This window comes from Triticum urartu, chromosome 2, assembly GCF_003073215.2.
Source record: "Triticum urartu cultivar G1812 chromosome 2, Tu2.1, whole genome shotgun sequence".
NCBI lineage: Eukaryota > Viridiplantae > Streptophyta > Magnoliopsida > Poales > Poaceae > Triticum > Triticum urartu.
The window spans coordinates 147,304,898-147,313,030 of NC_053023.1; positions in this window are offsets into that span (position 1 = coordinate 147,304,898).

Genomic DNA, 8,133 nt, shown 5'->3' on the forward strand with positions numbered 1-8,133 from the left:
CCCCTACTGGAAGAATAAGATGCGAATGCATCTTGAAGCAATTGATAACGATCTCTGGTATGTTGTGGAAAATGGTGTTCCCTCAGTCACACCTTCTCTGAATGTTGTCGATGTGAAGAGATTCAAGCAACTCGACTCTCAAGCGAAGAATATCATATGTGGCCATCTGAGCAAAGGACGGTATGGCAGAGTGATTGCTTTGGAAACAGCAAAGTTTATCTGGGACAGGTTGTCCAAAGTAAATGAAGGAGTCTCAACTCGGTGTGACTCTCGAGTTGATGTTCTTCGCAATCTCTTCAACCGCTTCAAAAGACTCGACAATGGAAATGTTCAACAAACCTTTGATCGCCTCACTGACATCTCAAATGAGCTTCAAGCACTTGGTGCCAATGATATCACCGACCATGAGGTGGTGAAGAAATTGCTGAGATCGCTTGATTCCTCATTTGACACTCTGACATTGATGATACAAGAACGTGCTGATTACAAGTCACTTGATCCCGCTGATATTCTCGAGAGGCTAAATACTCATGAGTTCCAACTTGCTGAAAAGAGAGATCTCTATGGTTCAAGCTATGGCAGAACACGTGCACTGAAGGCCAAGGTAGTATCTGAGTCCGAAGATGAAGACTCTGGTAGCAGCCTTGGTGATCCTGACGAACTGAACCATGATCTGGCTCTGCTCGTGAAGAAGTTCCAAAAGTTCTCAAGACGTGGTCGCCTTGGAAGATCCTCAAGGAGCAATGATTCCTCATCCAGTGACTACAAGAAGAGGCTCTGTCACAAATGCAAGAAACCTGGACATTTCATTCAAGATTGTCCTCAGTGGGAAAAGGAATCAAATAAGAAGAAATACAAGGATTACAGTTCTGATGATGCGAAGAAAAAGAAGAAATCCACAAAATCCTCATCATCAAAATCCTCAAAGCCTTCATATCACAAGAAGAGCATCTCCAAGAAGGCCAGGGCATTCATTGGCAAGGAAATGGACTCTGCGGCTGAATCTGAAGAAAATGAGGAAGAGGAGTCATCTGAGGAGTCCGAATCCGGAGTGGCGAGCCTTGCTCTCGCTACTGCATTCGTCAGCAAGTCTATCTTCAACCTTGAGGAAAATGACCTCACCAACAAGGCTGATGAAGGGGATGATGACTATGCTCCCACCTATTACTTCATGGCAAAGGGTGCCAAGGTACTCAAATATACCTCCTCTGAATCAAGTGAGAATGAATTTGATGAAAACCTTAAGCCCAGCTATTCTAAACTTGCTAAGATTGCTATAAAACAACAAAGGGTTTTAGAAAAGGTTCAAAACATGCTAAATAGAAGTGATGATATGTTGGGTGAAGAAATGGATCGCACTGAAACTTTGACTGAAAATCTTCAGAGACTTCAGTCCAAGCTTGACAAACTTCAAAGTCAGCATAACACTCTCTTATCGGATCATGAGAAGCTTTCTTATGAATTTCTTCAAAGAAAGCAAGACCTTGAGAAGCTAAGAGTGAGTTATGAAGATCTTCAGAAGGAGCGCGATTCATTACTTGCTCAACAAATCAACGCATCTCAAGAAGAATTTGTTCCTCCATGCTTGAAGTGCATTGAACGTGAATCTGCTAATTCTTTACCTGAATGTTCAAATGCTGCTAATGTTTCAAATTCTTCACATGCCTCTGCTATCACTAATTCCTCATCTGAGGACATTGCTAGTATCACTGACGATGCAGGGCTGAAGGAATTGTACACGACAGGCATGTACAAAAGCCTCAAAGGGCATCAGGCTCTTTGGTATGTGCTTAAAAAGCAGATCCTCAACAGGAACCCTAGGAAGGAGGGCATGGCCTTTGAGAGGAAAATCAATGCTGATGGTACATATTGGAAGCCTGAGCAGTACCCCAAAACTACATGGGTTGCTGCAAAGGGACCTCCAGTTGATCCATCTAACTTATCTGGATTTGCATGTGAATCTCCTCATTCTGATGATGAGTCAATTGACTCCAACTATAAACTGTTCAAAATTCAGAATGGTGAAGTATTTGCTAGATATGTTGGCACTAACTGCAGGAACGGCTCCCCTATGAAGAAAATCTGGGTTCCCAAAAGATGCCTTGAAAATCTTCAGGTGAATGTCATCATGACGCCACCTGTGAAGAATAGGAACCCCAGATCAAATTCTTCATATGGACCAAATTCTTCATATGGATTTAAGTCCTCATACGGACCAAATTCCTCATATGGATCAAAGTCCTCATATGAACATCATCGTGCTAACCTGTCTGTTTCGCAGGGAAGATCTAAGGATTATGGATATGTGCATTATTCTTCAAATCATTATGTCCATAAGTCCTCGAAGAATTTCTCTGCTTACTCTTATGCTTACTCTAACCCCTCTTATGTGAAACGAAATGGACTGGCTTCTATGCCATCCTTCTCGTATGGAGCTCGCAGAATGATGAACTCTTTGCCACCCCTTCAGATGTGGGTGGTGAAGAAAAATAACTAATCTCTTCTGCAGGGTCAGGTCTCCAGACGCACATAATCGTCTGAAGAATTTGCTGGAGACCTGAGCATGCCTGAAAGGACGCAGGCTAATCATGAAGAAATGAACTTTCATTTCTCACGTCCTCATATTGCTTTATCAGTTCTTTTACTTGATGAAATTGATCTGATGAATTGATGTCATATTCTTCACTGATGAAGTATATGAGTTTGTAAGCTGCACTAATTCATCTGCAGGATGATCAACCCAAAGCCACTGAGTGGGTCCTCGATAGTGGATGTACAAACCACATGACTGGTGACAAGAATCTATTGATGGATGCTCCATTATCACCGTCGCATCTGAAGCATATCATCTTTGTTGACAAAGGAAAAAGTCAGGTATTGGGTCTAGGTAAGGTTGTGATTACAAAGGATCGACACATGGACAAAGTCATGCTTGTTGAGTCCTTAGGATACAACCTTATGTCTGTCTCAATGCTTTGTGATCTTAATATGGTTGTTGTCTTTGGAAAGTACTGTTGTGTTGTGGTTATGGAAGCTGACAATTCCAAAGTCTTCGAAGGCTTTAGGAGAGGAGACCTGTATATTGTTGATTTCTTTACAGGACCAGCAAAAGCTTCAGAAGGCTGGCTCTGGCATCGATGACTTGGTCATGCAGGCATGAGGAATTTGCACATGCTTGCGAAGAAGAAGCATGTCATTGGCATCGAGAATGTCAAATTTCTCAAGGATCACCTATGCGGAGCCTGTGAAGCTGGGAAGATGACCAAGGCCAAGCATCCAGCAAAGACTATCATGACCACCACTCGCCCATTTGAATTGCTTCACATGGATCTCTTTGGTCCTAATCATTATTCTGCTATCTCAAATGAAGCATCTCAATATGGCTTTGTTATTGTTGAAGATTATTCTCGTTACACATGGGTACACCTTGTTACTTACAAACATGAAGTGCAGGAAGTCTTCAAACGATTTTCCTCGAGGGCTTCAACCAACTTTGGTGTGAAGATCAAGCACATCAGAAGTGACAATGGCACTGAGTTCAAGAATTCTGGTCTCGATGACTATCTTGATGAACTTGGTATTACTCATGAGTTATCTGCTCCTTACACTCCTCAGTAGAATGGCGTCGTGGAGCGCAAGAACATGACTCTTGCTGAGATGGCTCGCACTATGCTTGATGAATACAAAATGCCTCGTTGTTTCTGGACTGAGGCAATTGATACTGCGTGCCACATCATCAACAGAGTATATCTTCACAAATTCTTCAAAAAGACTGCCTATGAACTCCTCACTGATAAGAAACCCAATGTAAGTTATTTCAAAGTCTTCGGTGCTAAATGTTGGATTAGAGATCCTCATCACAACTCAAAATTTGCACCGAAAGCACATGAAGGTTTTATGCTTGGTTACGGAAATGACTCGCACACCTACAGAGTCTTCAACAACGTTCTTCATAAAGTTGTTGAAACTGTAGATGTGTGGTTCGATGAAACTAATGGCTCGCAAAGAGAGCACCTACCTACTGTGATAGATGAACCAGCACCTGAGGAAACTATCAAGTTCAAGGCTACTGAGGATGTCATTCCCACTGAAGAATCTGCTGAAGAATTCATTCCAGAACATGAAGAACGTTGAGCTAATGCACCTGAAGAAAATGGTGCTGAAGAAAACGCTGATCAAATTCTTCAACGACAACCAGCTCATCCTCGCATTGCAAAAGAAGTGCAAGTTGAAAAGATCATCAATGACATCAAAGCGCCAGGTCCTCTCACACGCTCAAAAGCTTCACATTTGTCTAACTTTTGTGGGCAGTATGCTTTTGTCTCTATTACAGAGCCCACTAAGGTAGATGAAGCATTTCTGGAGCCTGAGTGGATTCAGGCCATGCAAGAAGAATTACATCAGTTCGAGCTCAACAATGTCTGGGAACTGGTCAAACGTCCAGATCCTCGCAAGCACAATATCATCGACACAAAGTGGATCTACCGCAACAAGCAAGATGAAAATGGCCTTGTTGTGAGGAATAAGGCACGGCTTGTAGCTCAAGGCTACACACAGGTTGAAGGAATTGATTTCGATGAAACTTTTGCACCTGTTGCTAGACTTGAGGCTATTCACATACTACTTGCTTACGCTAACCATCATGATATCACTCTATATCAAATGGATGTGAAAAGTGCATTCCTCAATGGTAAGCTTGAGGAAGAAGTATATGTTGCTCAACCCCCAGGTTTTGAAGATCCAAAGAATCCTGACAAAGTATTCAGACTCAACAAGGCCCTCTATGGTCTCAAGCAGGCCCCACGGGCTTGGTATGATACTTTGAAGGAACTCTTCATGAAGAAAGGCTTCAAACCCGGTTCACTCGACCCTACTCTTTTCACTAAATCTTATGATGGTGAATTGTTTGTGTGGCAAGCATATGTTGATGATATTATCTTTGCCTGTACTGACCAACGTTATAGTGATGAATTTGCCTATATGATGAGTGAAGAATATCAAATGTCTAGTATGGGAGAGTTGAAATTTTTCTTAGGTTTTCAAATTTGTCAACAACACAATGGGATATTCATATCTCAGGAGAAATAACTCAAGGATGTACTGAGGAAGTTCGGCATGCAAGATTGCAAAGGCGTCAAAATTCTTATGCCCACAAATGGCCATCTGTGCACTGATGAAAATGGTATTGACTTCGATCATAAGGTATACCGCTCCATGATAGGTTCCTTATTATACTTATGTGCATCTAGGCCAGATATAATGCTTAGTATTTGCATGTGTGCCCGATTTCAAGCTGCACCGAAGGAATCACACCATAAGGCTGTGAAGCATATTCTTTGATATCTAGCTCACACACCAACACTTGGATTATGGTACCCCAAGGGCTCGGCTTTTGATCTTGTTGGATATTCTGACTCTGACTATGCTGGTGATCGTGTGGATCGCAAGTCAACATCTGGTACATGTCATTTTCTCGGACGATCTTTGGTCTGTTAGTCCTCGAAGAAACAAAACTGCGTATCACTATCTACTGCTGAAGCTGAGTACATTGTCGTTGGTTCTTGCTGTGCCCAATTGCTATGGATGAAGCAAACTCTGAAGGACTACGACGTCAACATGAAGAATGTACCTCTCTTCTGTGACAATGAGAGTGCCATCAAGATTGCCACAACCCAGTTCAGTACTCGAAGACAAAGCACATTCAGATTCGTCATCATTTTCTTCGTGATCATGTGTTGAAGGGCGACATTTTTATTGAGCATGTGAAGACTGAAGAACAGCTAGCCGATATCTTCACAAAGCCCTTGGATGAGAAGAGATTTAGCAAGTTGCGGTGTGAGCTAAATATCCTAGAATTTTCGAATGTTCTGTGAAAAGGACACTCATCCTAACACTTATGCAAAATTGATGACTTAGATGTGCAACACATGAAGAAACGTTTTACTTCAATCAATGAAGAATAACACTCTTAGTGTGAATAAATTAATGAAGAATTTGATTCTCAGAACGCTACGATAATTGTACGCGGTGTCTGAAATTATCATTCTTATACGGTGGATCACGCCACCACCAAAAGTTGAAATTCCTCAAATTATTCATATTCTTCAACTTTGCATAGTCTTCACTGCTTCTGTTGTTTTTCTTCATTGGCTATATATATATATATGACTCCTCTTCTGTAATCCTGAGAGTATGTACTCCCATTCTCAATATATCTCATATACGCATTAATTATACCTCTTTATTATTCTCAATATACTTCATTAAATATTCTAAGATACCCCAATACGAGTTTTGTTGAAAAAATATCATCTGTGATGTACTTTTTGTAATATAATTTTTTCACGTACAAACACATCAGTATATACGTAAACATTTAAAAATATGTGGACTCACATGAATTTTTTCATGGAACTCATTTTGGAGTATCTAATAATTACTAATGAAGTATATTAAAAATAATAAAGTGGTATAAAAGATTCATCTATGTGGTATATGAGAAGCGGGAGTACGTACTTTCAGGAGTACACAACCATTTTCCTATATATATATATAGGGTCGCGCTATTCGTCACCCTGGGTGAGGAATAGTTATTCTTCACCCCCCCCCCTCTATTTTACCATCAATGCATCGTAATTTTACGTTCCGTAAGTTTTGTCTTATTTACGACACAAAAAGGGACCGTAAGAAAAAATATATAAATGCCGTAAAAAATATTTTATGTTATGTAAAATTACAAACGTAAAAGCATAGTCTAAAATACACATAAACTGCAAATTTTCTTGTCTTATGATCTATATTTTTATTTTTATGTCAAATTTTACGTAGTGAATCAATAGGAATGTAACTATTTGAATTCCAAACGTAATTTAATTATGAAATGATTGTAAGATTATTTCGGGTGAAGAATAACTTATTCTACACCCCGGATGATGAATAGTAACACTATATATATATATGAGTTTATGTCCTCTACATCATTCACTTATTGCTATTTCTTCAAGTTGGTTTTCTGCTAAGTGAATGTGATCGGACCCTTCTCCTCTATGCTATACTCAACCCAATCTGTTCATAAATTCTTCATGTGCGTTTTATTTGAAACTCGTTCAAAATATTCACTGTGTCCTTGTCAGCTGAAGAAATTGCGAACAGAACTTTAAAACTAATCTTATCCAAATTTTCGGTTTTGCCGCTCAAATCGTTCCGCATCCCACGATAAATTTTTAATTCACCCACGATCTTACACGATCTCCACTACAGAGTACGTGAGTGACACATGTCGTGCGAAGGAGAAGGGTCAGGGGCACATTCGTCCCAAATCTTCGGGCGAACAGTTTTTCACTGCTATTATAAATACCCCCTCATCCCTTCCTCACTTCCTTTACTCCGCTCGATCTCTCTCTCCCACTCGAGCTTTCGAAACCCTAGCACCGCCGCTACTCCATCGTCGTCGGTGAGGAAGAGCTTCACTGCCTCGACCTCGTCGTCGTCGTATTCGCGCCGACCGCGGAAATCTTCACCTCCGCCGCCGCCATAGACGTCTTCCTCCGCCAAGTTAGGGCGTGGAAGATCTACACCGACGAACTCCACTGTTTCACCTCACTGTTCGTCGTGTTCTTCATTCAGGGTAATTAAAAGTAACTTTTACTGCCCTCTTTGATTCGAAGTTTTTCTACAAAATCTTCAAAGGTGTTTTATTCTTCAAATCTTCACACACTAAACACCTCACATGTCATCTGTTCTTGATTCGTTTCTCTAAGCATCACCTTTCTTCAAGATTTCTCAATTGTGTGGATCTTCGATCTATACAACTCTGGAACCTAAGACAAAGAACGCTTAGTGAAAATCTTCAAGACTCATCTGGTCAAATTCCTCAAACTTGTTCTTTTTGAAAAACCTTCTGAGAACGCATATGACCTCTCCAAATTCCTCGCAACTATACTCTATTCAAAGGTACACATGTCCGCTGCTGAATCACTAGGTTCTCATCAACTTAACTCATTTGCAGTGTTCCTCGAAGAAAAGTTGCATACCTCTTCAGAGAATTCAATTGTTCAAATTCCTCAACTGAAGAAAATGGCTGACGGTAAGAAGCCACAGAAGGGAGGAAAGAGGCCTGAGGTAAATACAGCG